Genomic DNA, 15,965 nt, shown 5'->3' with positions numbered 1-15,965 from the left:
AATGTTATGATACAGGATATAGTTAAATAAAGGAGGGATAATGATAACAACGTATATACAGGTATGGGTACAACATAAGGAAACTGGATGTAAATTGTAAACAGTGATTTGGAAAGGAGGATTAGAAAACTTTGTTATTAAATATTATGGATGTTTAGCTAAAATAGGACATAAGGATTCAGCGTTATTGGAGGATTTTAGAAATAGTAAATGAAACGCCAGTATGTGGTTATGTATTAAATATTGGTATATTTTATGATGAAGGACGTTTAAACAATTATAGTCAAATGAAAATGGAAGTATGATGATGGTAACATGTATAGATATCTGAGTTAAAATACTTGAGTTAATATGAATTATGTTTGTTGTCTGTGGAAGAGATGCACGAAAGCCTTTTTGTAACTAACTGATAACTTTCTACAGTATGTAAAGAAGGATGTGTTGTGTTTGTTTTGAAAATTAAAAATAAAAATATTTTAAAAAATAATTGCAAGGCTTCCAGCTGCAAAGGCTGCAAATTATGTTCTGGCAAGCAGTCTTTGTGACACGAAACACAATGAGCAGAATCTTCAGAAATATGAACTGTTGTCTCCTATGACAACCACTCCCCTTCTATTTATTCCCCAGCCAGGGAAGGGGCCATTCAGTGTCCATCATGTGTTCTTTGCTTCCTGAATTGACAGAGGGCTCTTATTAAGTATGTTGTGGTTCTGGCTTTTCTTCTTTATTAATTCCCACCCACCCTCCTTTTCCTGATCGGAATAACAATAACAGAACAACAGAGTTGGAAGGGACCTTTGAGATCTTCTAACCCAACCTTCTGTTCAAGCAAAATATGCCACACCATTCCAGACATGAGGCTATGCAGTCTCTTCTAAAATACTGCCAGTGATGGAGCACCCATAACTTCTGAGGGCAAGATGTTCCACTTGCTAATTATTCTCATGGTCAGAAAATTTCTCTTTAGTTCTTGATTGGATCTCTCCTTGGTAAGTTTTCATCCCTTACTTCTTATCCAGCCCTCAGATGGTAGAATAGAGAATAGACTGACCTCCTCTTCTGTGTGACAACCCCTTAAATATTGGAAGGCTGCTATCAAGTCACCCCCTAGACTAGACATACCCAGTTCTTGCAAACATTCATGATATCTTTTAGACTCCAGCTCTCTAATCATCTTAGTTGCTTTTCTCTGCACTCTTTCTAGATTTTCAACTATAATATAGGACAATCTCTCCCGCCACCCCCACCCCATGAGAGAGTGAGAGGGGAGGGGGAATGGTAGACAACATCTGGGGCTTCCTCAAAATTGTGTGAATAAAACAACAGAGTAAAGACACAATTAAAGCGAAATTCGAGGGCACTCTCCATTGTTTCTCTTACAAGAAATAGGAAGAAGATAGAGGGATCTTAAAAGCCACCCAGCTCCTTTAAATACCAGTATTTTCCCCAAAAGAGATCAGACTGAGGGAGCCAGGAGACCTAAGAATTTCCTCTCTCAAAGGTTATTAGACTAACTAAACGTTCAGTCCAGCTTTTGATCTTTTCTAAATTGTTTGCTGGTTAAGTCTGCCTTTTTTGAGTGTTTGAAAGGTTTTCTGAACGAAATCGTTCTCTTGCTTCAATTGTCTGTCTATCCATCCAAGGGTGCGTACGCGCGCGCGCACCTGAGCTTGTGATGTGGGTTCTGGGAAGCCATAGCCGACCTAAGTTCAAAACTTCGGGATGGCTGACAAGCTAGGACACAAATACACACAGGCACGAAGTCTATAATATGCATAATTCAGAATCCCCGGACCTTTACATTTCCACGATAGTAGTTCTTGAACCACCCAGCTGAGCAGACACGCATACATAAAACGAGCGTGAAAGTCGCTGGGCAAAAAACCTGGTGAGATTCTCTCAGTTTGGGACCTCTGCTCTCATCTCTTTCCCTTCCCAACGCCGCTCTGTCGTCTGCGTTTCCCTCTCGTTTTACATCCCTTCCCAACGCCACTCGCGTTTCAACGCGCGCCTGAATTCCGCGCGCGCGCGCCAATATGAGCCCGCGCACACGCACACACCGATTCAGACACAGGCTGAGCGGGCAAACCTGCGGCCGCCAGCCGGTCTGTCGGTCCCTTTAAGAGTGGTGCCTCTGACATCACGGCCAGCTGCAGTGAGCCGGGCTGGGTGCTGCTGAGCTGGGGATTTTTGTGAATTCTCCTCGCGCCCCTCGTCAGTTCCCAGCCAAGCGGATCCCGTGATCCAGCGGGATCCGGTAGAGGGGGCGCCCTGTGCTTTCCATCCTGGGTGTGTGGGTCTGTGTGTGTGTGTGTGTGTGTGTAGGTCCGTGAGCGCGCGCGCGTGTGTGTGCGCCTACGTGTGCGCGAAAAAGCGGGGGAACCGACTCACAGACAACCCAGCCGCCTCTCGGCAGCCGACTGCGGCACCAGTGCCCGATCGAAGCCCCCAGGACAAGCTCGGTAGCGGCGGCAGCTGCCATCCTGTCCCTCCCCGCTGCGGCTCAGCTTCATCTCTCACCGCCACGGCCACTGGCTGAGCCGAGCCGAACCTCCCACTTGCCCCCTCCGCCGGTGCGATCCTTTGAAGAAACGGGGCGCTCTGGGATTCGTAACGGCCTGGGCATTTCCACCCCCTCGTCTTTTTGTCTTTCTTTGCGGCGCTTTTTCTTTCTTGTTTTCCTCTCTCTCTCTCTCTCTCTCTCTCTCTCTCTCTCTCTCTCTCTCTCTCTCTCTCTCTCTCTCTCTGTGTGTGTGTGTGTTGTGTGTGCGTGTGCGTGGTTTCCCCAGACGGCTTTTCTCCCCTGCTTGTTGTTGGAGCCTTGTTGGGTTTTCTCTCCGGCTTCCCCCCCTTCCTCACAGCCTTCTCCTCTTCCTTCTGCGTTTCTCTCTCCCTCCCCTTCCCCTTGCAATTGCGTCGCTTTGGCCACCCTTCGGACCACCTGCGATCGCCCCCTTCCTCGGCCGCCGGTGCTTACTAGCTGGGCGCCGGCTTCTATCGCTCCCCTCTGTCCGCTGAGGCGGCTTTCCCGGCTGCTCCCCTCGCCCCCTCCTCCCGCTGCATTCAATTCTATTCCCTCTTTCTTTCCGCTCTCCTGCCTGCCCCCCCCCCCCCGCCTCGTCCTCCTCCAGCGGTCCCCTCTTCGGCGTCCAGCCTTTCGTCTGCCGCCGCCGTTGCTGCTGCAGCCGTCCCCCTTCCCGCCGCCGCCTCTTCCTCGCCGCTGCCTGCCTTCTTTCGCTTTTTCCCCCTTCTGTCATTGCCCCCATCCCTGCCCGCTGCTGCATTCCTTCCTCCCTCCCTCTCTCCCTCCCTCCTCTCCAGCTCCCCGATTGAGATTTACCCCCCGCTTGTCCATTGCTGCAGCGTTTCCTTTTTCCATTCCGTCGCCCCTTTCAAAACGCTGCACCCGTTCTCCTCTCCTCCCCACAACACGCACGCACGCACACGCACACACATACACACACACGCTGAAACACTCCTTCTTCTTCCTCACTTTGGAATGAAGCAAACTTCTGGATGGGGCGGCCAGCAATAGACCCCTGGCCTTTGGGCTTGCAGAGGGCCGGTCCTTGAAGCCGGGAGTCCCCATTCCGCCGGCCCCCTCCCAGAAAAGGGGAAAAGGCGGTTTTTCCCAACCTGCTCCCCTCCCCGGCCGCCGCCGACGTCGGAGTGCAAAACAAGGCGAAGTAACAAGCAGGGGAGCGATGCAGGTGCGGGGGAAGGCGAGCGAGGAATCCGGAGCCCCCGCGGCGTTCTAACCGCAAGGTGAGACGAGCGGCTGCCCTTCCGGCCGATCCCTGCCGTGGTCGGCCAAGCCTATTACTTGAGAATCACTGCCTGCCTTCCCTGGGCCGGCTTCCCCCGGGCCCTGCTGGTTCTGAGGGGGTGGGAGGGGGAAGTGCGTGCGTGCCCCTCTGCATTCAGGCCTTGGAACTATGCAGCCTGCCCGGTGTCACTCCATAAACCAGCATGCCAGGCAGAAGTTCAGAGACCAGAGTTCTGTATATATTGGAAAACGGGGGCCACCAGCAACCCCATCATCCCTATCCCACCCCCACCCCCTTGCTGATCTTAGGAAAGAACCCCCTTGTTTATTTCTTCCTTTGGGGCTGATTCGTCCAGATGTGAGTGCTACTTTGTACAACTTTGGCTGCTTTGCCAGCTTGTGGCCTTTCTCACACAAAACAGTGCAATGGTGGCTGTGGACAACCTAGGTATGTGGCAGGTATGTAATGGTTGTGGTCTTGAATCCTTCTTTTTTTAAAGGAATTGGCTTCAACTTGAAATAGCTGCATTTTTTAATTCCTTCCTGATAGCAAGTATGTGGCTGGATGCTGTCTGCTCATAGGGTTGTCTTAAGCCTGCTTTTGGGTAGTGGGTGCTGAAGTACAGGGCAGGTAATTATTGGAATAATAATCCCAGTCTAAGATTGTGGGATACTGCAGGTGGCAAGTTTCTTTGCCACTACACATGCATATTGCCTTCTTGGGACAACCATCTATTCCTAAAAGTGCAAATTTTCATTGAGTCTGAATAAAATTCCCATTGCAGCTGGGAATTCTGTTTCCTCTCTGGCTATGGTGAAAATGTGCATGGGTAAAAACAGCACCTTTGGTTTTAAAACAATCTTTGGAGCAATTGTCATCAACTTGATGCTGCTGCTGTAAATATCTTTACTGTTTTCCCCACCTTGCTAAGAAAGATAATAGCTCAGGAGCATAAGATTTCTTGTCCGAGATTCATACTTCTATTGTGGTGTTCTATGGCCAGAATGATAGGATGTGTCTGCTTATGCTACAAGAGCATAGCAGAGTAGTTGTGTGTGTGTAGGTGTTTGTGTGTGTGTGTGTGTGTGTGTGTGTGTTAGGGCAGGGGGAGAGAATTGGTGTCATACATAGATGTCTTTAGCGCCTCACTGATAGGCAGGCAGGCAATATGTGATTTCAGGCAGAACATGACACTGGTTTCTTGTAATACTGAAGTCTTTTTTGCTTAGCCTGCTTCTGAGGTTGTGCTAGTGTGTTGTGCAGGTTTAGTAGGACAGGCTAAGAGAGGATGCAAGAATGTTTAACACCTTTCTCTGGATGGTGCATCAGGGCAGCCTTCTCCAGCCTCCAGATATATTGGCTGGGCTTCCATGGCCACCATCCCAATTGTAGAGGTTGGTCATCGGGGATATTGGAAGTTGTAGTCCAAACACATTTGAAGAATACAAGATTGAGGATGCTTGCACTATTGTGCAGTGTGTGTGTCTCTCTGGGTGTGTATGCGTGTGACACTGATAGAAAAGGTTTTCTCCTCGATTTTTTCCCTATCATTAATCTTGCCTACGAGAATAATTTCACAGAGGGTATTTGTACGTCTCTCTGCTCAGTGCCCTGATATTTTTGCATGATTTCCCTTAACTCCTATTTTCCTTGTCTTCGCATATTGCACAAATCTTTTCAAACACTGGGGCTATGGTAGCCCCACCTCCCTACTGCCCCTTATTAATGTTCAATTAAAGGCACATATGATTTGTCGAGGATGATCCCAACATTATACAGTGTACAAGGGTGATCTTTGTATGTATGAGTGTGTGTGTGTGTCCTGTCCTGGATATGCTGATGGATTTAAGCTTAGCATATCTCTCACTCCTCCTTGGGTGACTGACTGTCTTCTTCAGAAGAATGTCTTTTATAAGGAAGTTTCCTTCAAGACAGGCATCCATGTGAATTTTCTATCCTTCTGCTTTGGTGGGGTTATGGGGGAGGTTCACCCCACTAGTAGAGGAACATCAATTTTTGGAACGGTATCATGGTACCTAAAATGAGATTATCCTGATGTTGGTGCTTAGTTGGGGGAAACTGTTAGAGACTGTGTGATTTTCACACAAAAGAAGCCGAGGACTCCCCCAGGTGATTCTAGAGGTGATATGGCTATGGGCTTGTATTTCTTGACAGGTGAAGGTGATGTAGCCACAGCTGGAAGGAGACGCTCCCAGTGGTGGGATGGGATGGAGATCAGTACCAGACTGACATAGCACACGAGAGCCAAAGAGGAGGCAGGCTGGCTGAGAGCTAATTTTACTACCTTTGTGAGAATCTGTGTCAAGCACAGCATCATTCCTACAATAATAGTAGTATGCTGTGAGTTGGAGCATCAGGCAGCCAGAGTATCCTCTTATGCAGTGAAAGGGATGATGGAGGAAATGTTGTTATGCCTCCCTTGATGCTGAGCGGGTTGTGTGGGAGGCAGTAGGGCATAGTGGCTAGACTGTTGGTCTTAAACAAAGGAACCTCTAATTCACTTTCCTAGACTTAGCTTCTTGGATAGGCTGAAATAGGTTTTCTGAGGAGGATTGAAAATTGTTTGCTGTTCATTTATTGTAGAATGTTTACAGAGACGCTCAGCTTAAATATTATACCTTGTTCTGAGTGGCAAGCAGTATATTTAAATATAAAAAGTAGTCTGACATATTTGGAGATTGTTAGGGCGAGGAAAGCTTTAAGCGACACAATACTTAGACACACACACACACACACACAAACACACACACACACTTGTGCGCGCACGCGCACGCGCACACACACGTAAGGCTTATTTGCTAATTTGGGGCCCCTTAGCTCTACCTATCTGACCCATCTGATGTCATGGCGTAAAGAAACTGAGCTGGTGAGCAAACAGGGTGAAAGGGGAGACTTAAATTGGTATTTCTCAAACCTGGTGACTTTAAGACAAATGGGCTTCAGCTCCCAGAATTCCCCAGCTGGGGAATTCCGAGATTTGAAGTCCAAAATGGCATTTATGCTTTCTTGTAAATGGAGCTTACCATTTTGAGTTTCGAAACCAACGGGTAAAATGGAAATTGGATTTTCTACTCCATATGCCATTTCTTTATAGAGAAGTAAAAACAATACCCTCCCACCTACCTAAAAAATAATTAATCCTGTAAAAATTCATTTGGTGTCCCTTAACATCCATGAGAGTTATCCTGCATATCTAATGTGTTACAGTTATAACCCATCCCCTCATAGCTTGGAGGAGAACATATGGGTTAGGCATAGGTATGTTCCCCTTTATTCTAAAAACAGACCTATGAAACAACCTTACATTAATCATTCTCTGATTGTATCACAAAAGCAAAGAGCTCAGCACAATGTACCGCTATTCACCTCAGCCAGGTTAGGCTGAATTATCCAGCAACATTCGTAACTGGAGGTAGATTTGAAACTGTTTCTCCTTTAAAAAAATTAAAAAATAAAATAAAATTAGGTTTTGCAACCTCATAGTTTTTATTTATTTTATTTAGCCCTATCCAGCACTATTTGATGATGAGGGAGGTTGTAGCTCAACACCTCTGAAAAGCATCACTTGGCTTCAGCTAGACCAGGGATGTCAAACTCAGTTTCATTGACGGCCGCCTCAGGGTTGTGTTTGACCTCAGGGGGAGGGGGGATTGTGGCGGGTGGGCATGGCCAGCTCGACATCACTTGTGTTGGAGGGGCGCCTGTGGTGGCCCAAGCGCTCTGCCAGTGAAAATGCGCTCCTGAGCTCCGCTTTCAGTTGCGACGGTGTCCTGCAACCCTATGCCAGCATAAACAGAGCTCGGCAAGGCTGCCCGCGGCCCTCGCGAGCTCCATTTTTGGTTGTGACAGCCTCCTGCAACCCTCTGCCAATGAAAACTGAGCTTGGGAGCAGGCTGGATCCACTCCCCAGGCCTTGAGTTTGACACCCCTGAGCTAAATGAATCTGTCACACTAATTTTGCTAGTAGCTTAGTTTTTCCCTCCATTGAAAAAAGGAGGGATTTCACTTGTTACACTTTTATGGATTCTGCTGCTATTGAAGACCCAGCAGTGAGGCTGGCAAAGATGGCTGCCCTCACTAAAGACAAATGGCTTGGTCCATGCCAAGCAGATCACTTGGCCAGGCTCTAGGATACATTGGCAACTGCCATATTGTTTTCACTGATTGTTAAGAGAATCTGAAAGAAATCCATAACATCTTGATATTTTTCACTCTGGAAAAGTAATAGTCAAAGGCACTAAAGTCTCATATTCTTTCAAAATATGTAACAGAATAACAGAGTTGGAAGTTCTTTAGTCCAACTGCTGCTCAGGCAGGAAACCCTCTGCCATTTCAAGCAAATGGTTGTTCAGTCTCTTCTTAAAAACCTCCAGTGATGGAACATCCATAACTTCTGAAGGCAAGCCATTCTGATTGATCCCACTGTTAGGAAATTTCTCCTTAGTTCTAGACTGCTTCTCTCCTTGGTTAGTTTTCATCCATTGCTTCTTATTCTGCTTTCAAGTGCTTTGGAACCCTCTTCTTAGTCGTAGCCCCTTTAATATGATGTCCCCTTCCCCAATCCAATGTCCTGCAACCCTGCTGGTTGGACCAATGAGAGATGAACAAATCTGGGGAGTATCCCGTTGGAAAGATCTAGCAGAACTGTGGGCAAACATAATTCTAAAGTGGATAATTGAATACAGGATCAGATTTTCTTGCATATGGATACCAGAATTTTGAAAGTATATGGCTTGTCATTCAGAATGTGTATTTAATTGTGCTAACATATCCCGCTGGGCGTAGTGTGTGGAAAAAACACGTTTGTGTAGGCCAACATTTACAGAAGTGACGAATGTCCAATGGAAGGTGGCATAGTTCCCAATCCATTTCCATGTGCTGGTTGTTGTTGTTTTTGCCTTTTGTGTCAACAGATCTTGTGCATATGCTTTGGGGTTTTGCTTAATCTGCTGGGTGAATTCTGTCAAGCGCAGTATGTCATTAATGGAGAAATAGATCATGGGTGATAAACATCATGCACAAACCATGTGTATGTAATATTTAATCATAGGGACTGGTTTATGGGTGAAAGACAAATGCATTTTCGACATGTTTTGTGTCTTAAATGTTTAATCTGTCCTACGTTGGACACAGAGAGTTGTAAACTGCTTACAACAAATTGTAAGAGAAGACAGGTTAACAAGTAGGTAGATAATTATTAAAAACGCTAACAGTAAGTGATGCAAAGCAATACAGGTAGTCCTCAACTTATGACTACAATTGAGCCCAAAATTTATGTTGCTTAGCTAGACAGCTGTTAAATTAATTTTGCCCCATTTTACAACATTACTTGCCACAGTTTGGTGAACCGCCAAAGTTGTTAAGTTAGTATCATGAATGTTAAGTGAATCTGGCTTCCCTACTGACTTTGCTTGTCAGAAGGTCACCAGATGTGATCCTCCTGGGACACTGCAATTGTCATAAATATATATCAGTTGCCAAGTGTCTGAATTTTGGTCGTGGCCATGGGGATACTGCACCTGTCATAAGTGTGAAAACCAGTTATAAGTCAATTTTTTTCAATGCTGTTGTAACTTCAAATATTCATTAAATGAACTGTGGTAAATTAGGACTATCTCTAGGAATAATCCATTGTGTTTCTGGATGTTTCCAAAGTGCCCAATATTCTCTTAAATATTTACATTTCAGCCTTCCCCTACAATCATCTAGTTACCCAGGAATGGTAATGAGCAAAGCAAGAAATCCAAAATGAGCACCTCTTAAAATTACTCTTTTCTACTTGTAACTTTCTAGTGAAAAAGCTATCTTCCCAAGTATCATCCATCTCTTTAAACATCTCTGTACATTGAACCATGTGTGTGTGTATATATATATGGTATACACACACACACACACACACACACACACACACACACACACACACACACACACATATATATATATATATATATATATATATATAAAATGTCTGAACTTGATTGTCTCTTCATCCATATCTTGGTCTCTGGCTATAAACATGCACATCCCTTTTCTCACTAGCTGATATAATCCCCCTCTTTCTTCACACATATACTGCTCCACGCACGCACACACGCAGAGTTATGTGCCTGATTGTGTTATATGCGTATGCGTGTATGTGCTGATTTGGAACAGGGTTTGTGTAGGATGGTTTGGGTATTGTGTCACCTTCTGTAACCAAAATAAACCCATTGCAGATGGGAGACATCAGATGAAACTTCTCAGCTAGCAGCTGGGGTAATGCCACACTGCCAGGAATTATCAACAATGCATAAGTAGGGAGTAGGGCCATCGTTACAGACAAGATCCTATCTCATCCTTGAGCCCCTTCAAGGGGGCTGCAACTCAATTTATGCCTGGATTCTTTTCCATTCCCCTATAGCCCTCTATCCTCTATCCAGCCCAAATTCTACTTTTCTATCTTACGTATCCATATGATAACAGATAATTATATCCTGGGGAGGAGGGTTTTTTTTTTATCTCAATGGCACGAATTTGGCCAAAGAAAACATAATTAGAAACCCCAATAGATACAAGCAAGGAAAAGTTCTTGAAAACTGCATTGCAAGTGGAAATGATGTTAGATGTTGAAAGTGCAAAATTATATCCTGAAGAGAATTATACGTTTTTGACCAAATAATAATAATAATAATAATCAAGGCTCGGTAACATTTGTGGGTACCCAATAAGGAGGCAGGGACGTGGTGGCTCAGTGGCTAAGACGCTGAGCTTGTTGATCAGAAAGGTTGGCAGTTCGGCGGTTCAAATCCCTAGCGCCATGTAATTGAGTGAGCTCCTGTTACTTGTCCCAGCTTCTGCCAACCTAGCAGTTCAAAAGCATATAAAAATGCAAGTAGAAAAATAGGGACCATCTTTGGTGGGAAGGTAACTGTTCCGTGCGCCTTTGGCATTTTGTCATGCCAGCCATATGACCAGGGAGATGTCTTTGGACAGCTGTGGCTCTTTGGCTTTGAAATGGAGATGAGCATCACCCCCTAGAGTTGGGAACGACTAGCACATATGTGAGAGGGAAACCTTTACCTTCATCATTAATAAGGAGGTACTGAGGAAAATGGAGCAAGGAACCTGGGCCACATCATTGAAGGAGATTGGTGCAGTCATGCTGGCTGGGGAATTCTCGGAGTTGAAGTCCACCCATCTACATGTTGCTAAGGTTGGGAAACCCTCACTCTCAGGTGCCTGAGAATAAGTGGTACTTACATTTTGACTGTTTTCATGTGGCACATTGAACCACAAAAATAGTGGGCAAGAGCTGACATTTCCATGTTCTGCAAACAAAGTCCAGAATACCATCCAATCCCAGATAATTGGCCCAATCCAAAAAATCGGAATTCAATTAATCATGGGCAAGAATGTTCCATGAAAATAACCTTTCTGTCTCTCCACCTTCTACAAAGAGAAATAAACCAAAGAGATTAAACTTCTTAAAAGCATTTTTATATAGCTGAAACTATAAAATATTCATAAGGAAGCATAGAAATCCTGGTTTTTGAAATTCTTGGTAGGGTGCCATGAGAGGAGGAAGAAGCTTGTTAAAATGTGGCGGATGAAAATCGGGATAGTTGAAGAAAGTCTAGAATCAGAGTTTTATTTCTGGAATACAAGTTTTTCCTGTCAGGTTTCAGACGCATAATATCTCAAGGGAAACTAAGCATGTGAAATTCAGTAATGCAGAACTTCCAAAGAAGTGCATCTTAAGACATGATCATGAATAGAAAGGGGGGGGGGGGGAAGTGGCATTCGCATATTATTTTCAAATCACCAGATAGATCTTCGGCAGAAATTCTCTATCGAACTGTTAACAGGCACTCTTCCCTCATAATCCCAGTGTGTAGGAGAAGAGCAAGCGGAGCTGGGGGGCAGAGCAAAGCACGTCATCAGTTTAGAATCAATAAGTTGTCATAAATCGTCCAAGTTCAACCCCTCTTGAATTCCATTGATCCTTATTTGGTACCAATATAGTATTAAACTTTCATTGATTAGATTCTTGTGTATAGGCTTGAGCAGTAAATCCTTTTTGCATTGCAACTTAATTTATGGTCCTAATCCTTTGCCTGACAAGTGTCAGATGAAAAGTGTGGGGAAAAGAAATTGGGCAGGTTCTCCTTGATGAGAATTTCTCTTCACATTAGAAGGAGACTAAGTGGAAAATGTTCCTTTTACTCACTCTTATCATGGCTCTCATTTCTGGAGAAGGCAAGCAAGTGCAATCCATGAGGTCAACGTGGAAGGTTGAGTTTGGCAGATGATCCTCTTATTGGACTAAATTTCAGCAGATTGTGCCAAGTTACACCAAACTCTGTTGCTACTCCTGGTCCACCAACCCTCTGCAAAAATATTTTTATGATAGAGTGTGAAGCCTGTCTTCCCACACACTAATCAGATACTGCTCTCAAATTCTGGTCTTTAATATCCTCCTTAATGGGTGAAAACCTTGATAAAAACAGAGAAAAATACTATATTGTGTTCTCCTCACCCTTGCCATCTGTGTTCTTAAAAGATTTTCAGGAGGTTTTTTTGTTCAAACTTGCCTAGGAGTTAAACTGCAATGACAACATATGGTAGTTCACAGTTTAGTCTATATAGGATCCTTTCTGCTGTATTGCACATTATTTGATTCCGAAACATGGCTCATCTTTGGGTTGGTCAATATTAACTGTATAGGAATTGATTATTTTATTGGCTTGAACAAGCATGAACTCAAGATGGTCCTACAGTGTTTATATGAATAAAGGACCGAAATGATCTATCCTGCACTTGAACATATTTTCAGAAAAACTATAAGAAATCTAGAGTCTTCTCCATATAGAAGATCATTTTATCTCTATTTACAAAACACCTATTTGAGAAATGTGTTTGTTTTCTACATATGGTCCAAGACTCCTGTGTTGGGAGGGGGGTGTTGCTTAAGAGACTCTCCTCTGACAAGATGGGTGATATACAAGATAGATAGATAGATAGGCAGTCAGTCAGGCAGGCACAGATAGATAGATGGATGGATGGATGGATGGATGGATGGATGGATGGATGGAAAGAGATGGAAAAGCCACGTTTTTCAAAGACAGTTCAGCAAACTTATTGCCACAATGTTTCATACTGGTGAAATGCTATTTTTTTTATACATGCAAGAGATAGTCTAGTCAACATCCAGCTACTGGATCCAGCAATCATATTTAGTTTTCCCACAATGGTTCTCCCACAAACAGCACTTAGAAATGTTTTAAGAAATCAGAAAACATGGTTCTCAGATCTAGTTGCCTGATGTTATTCAATACAGCATGGTTGTCATGACCAGCCAAACTTGGGAAGGGGCCTCATCCATAAACACTTTGCCAAATTTAGAGCCAGCCATGGGCTAAATAGCAAAGATTGGTAGATATCAGATTATCAGCTTCGAAAAGGAGCAGAAATCGTGCGTTGGAAAATGACTTCTGAATGACACTTGCATAATGTCAGAAAATTGGTTAGGCTGAATACAAGCAATCATAATTCCTCCGTTTTATTGGTATGGGAGGAATTTGTCACTTTAATGTGCAAGACTAGAATCTAAAATTCCTGGCACATGAGAACAATAAGAGACCAGAGGCAGAAAAACCGGGTTCCTAAGAAGAGTTTTCAAACCACATGGAGCCATTCTGAGTATTTTCTTGCCAAATGCTGGCGTAGGATTTTTTTTTTTTTTGCACCCTTTATTGATAAATACAAATCCTGAGAGGCTAGAAGTTATGGGACTTGTAATCCTGGTTCATCAAGGCTTCCCCAAAGATGGGAAGCCTGCTCTAGTAAATATTACAGAAGGAAGCTTTGCCCCTGCCCTGGATTTCATGGTCAAATATTCAACCCTTTCCAGTCACAAAAATGCAAAGAGGAGAGACCATCCTTAGGAAATTCCTTTCAGAATTTTCATATCAGGCTCCTTGGGGCCTGGAGAAAGTTTTAATGGATTTGGTGGCCCTGCATGCTCAAATTATCCAAGACAACATAAAAGCATTTGAGAACCAGCCATTCTGGAGGTCTCCGGGAACCAACACATTTGATTCAAAAACAGGCAACAAATGTTCTGGTAAAAATCACAAGGGTTTTTGTCTGAAATGGTATAGGGCCATGATAACGAATGTATGGCACGCATGGCAGAAGTAGCACACAGAGCCCTCTCTCTGGGCAAGTGCGCCATCGCCAACTTTTCCTGTGGCTTCGGTGGGAGGGGCTGCAGCAGGGTTTGTTACAGCCTGATTGGTCCAAAGACTGAGGGATTTTTCTTAAGTATCCTCCTTTCCCTCCTGGCTCCCAGTTCCCTCAGTCTTTGGTCCAAGCAACTTGCTGGCTCCTGTGAGATACCTTATATATTGAGCATATTGGAAATAATTGGATTTAATTGGAAATTCTAAAATTATTGCATACAATTAAATTAATTAGGGGAGCAAGGGGCTTTGTCTCCAGAGCTCCGAGGAGCTCCCTGAGAGCCATTGGCTCCTCCGGAGCACTGCGGGGGCTGTGACTTTAAAATCAGCAAGGCGATGAGGCTTTTCACCCTTTATGAGCCTTGCCGCATATTTAAGACCAGCCAGAGCGCGCTATCAACCCGATCTCCAGACGCGGCTCCAAAAGACCTGCCACGATGCAGGTATCGGCCCGATCTTCAGCCGCGGCTTCAAAGACTGCCGCGGCTCGTTAACTGCAAAGATCGGAGGAGTGCAGCGGGGTGCAGGAGGAGCTTTTGAGCTCAGCTCGTTGCGAGGCTAACCCCTCAGAGCCATCATTGTTAAATCGCCCGAATCTTCACCCACGAGGTGCGGTGGCCATTTTGGTGCTACCTCATGGGCGGCGGCCTCTCGCCATGTTTCCTGAGCAGCTGAAGGCAAAGTACTGAGCAGAGGTGCACCAGACCTCGCGACACGGCTGCAGCGAGGCCAAGGGATCCAGACCGGCAGGCACCACAGCAGGTCACGTGAGTGAGGCATGGCCTCTATAGTTCCGGATCAGTAGGCCCAAGGAGAGGGGGTGGAGGTGACCCAAGGCAGGCTCAGGCCCAGAACAGCAGCCCCAGGCCTGCAACAGAGCAACGCCCCTCCAGGGCTGCTACCAGAGATGAGTCCAGATGACAGAAAGCTCTGGAAAAACAGGTGGCCAGGGCAGAAAAATTGGCTCAGGCCTCTAGGCCTGAATCCCCCAACAGATCTAGGTCTCCTCTGGCTTCCCGCTCTCAAGCCTCAGGCTCTTCCCCCAGGGGGTTCAGCCCTTCCTCTCCTTCTGTATCTCCTGCCAGGCCCAGAAGGCGGGTGGCCTCTCCTCCTCCCCCCATTTCCCCCAGATCATTCAGGGACAGAGTGGAGGACCTGGGTGAAGGGGGCTCTAGGGACTATTTCCCACCAGCCCAACTCGCCCCATGAGGGCCACCCCAAGGCCCATCCGAGGAGGATTTAGAAGACCTAGATCAATTACCAGACAGCGTTAGGAGGCTCATCTCCGCAGCTATTTACAGAGGTATTTCCTCAGGCTTAGCCCAGAGGGAGCCCTCCCCCAGGAGAGGTCTAGACCACTGGCAGCTGCCAGGAGAAGGTCCCCCTCTTCCTCCAGGGGTCACAACATTCCTGTACCCCCTCTCCCCCTCAGTGGTCAGTGAGGGTTCCATCTTGGGGGAGCACACTCACACAGACTTAAGCTTCCCTGAGGACGAGGGTGCAGTTCCCCCAGAGGCTCCAGCCTTCCCGGGCCTCTTCCCCCCCCCCCTGCCTTCAAGCCTATGTTACACAAAGCAAAGAAAATCACCAAAATTGGCACAGGGGCCCCTACAGTCTCTCAGCACAGGGATCCCAACCTGGCCATGTTCATCAATCCCAACATGGACAAAGAGGAGGTTCCGGCTCCTCCCCTCTTCCTTGAGGTAGTGCAGAATCAGTGTGCAAGGCCGTCTTCATTGCCTAATCCCGGCAGTAATGACAAACATTATTATAACATGGAGCAGGCCTTCACCAAGGTCCTGCAACTCCCAACAGTAGATGCTCCAGTTGCCCTATTGGCCAATGCGTCCACGGTAGTTTCAGGGGACATGGCTGACAAGCTAAAACCAGAGGATAAGCATGCGGAACTTACCCTCCGTAAGAACTTCAATGCTTCTGCCTGGGCCATTAAAGCGGC

The sequence above is a fragment of the Natrix helvetica genome, assembly GCF_964273705.1.
Source record: "Natrix helvetica genome assembly, chromosome: Z".
In the NCBI taxonomy this organism is placed as follows: domain Eukaryota; kingdom Metazoa; phylum Chordata; class Lepidosauria; order Squamata; family Natricidae; genus Natrix; species Natrix helvetica.
Note: the sequence above shows the minus strand (reverse complement) of the source record.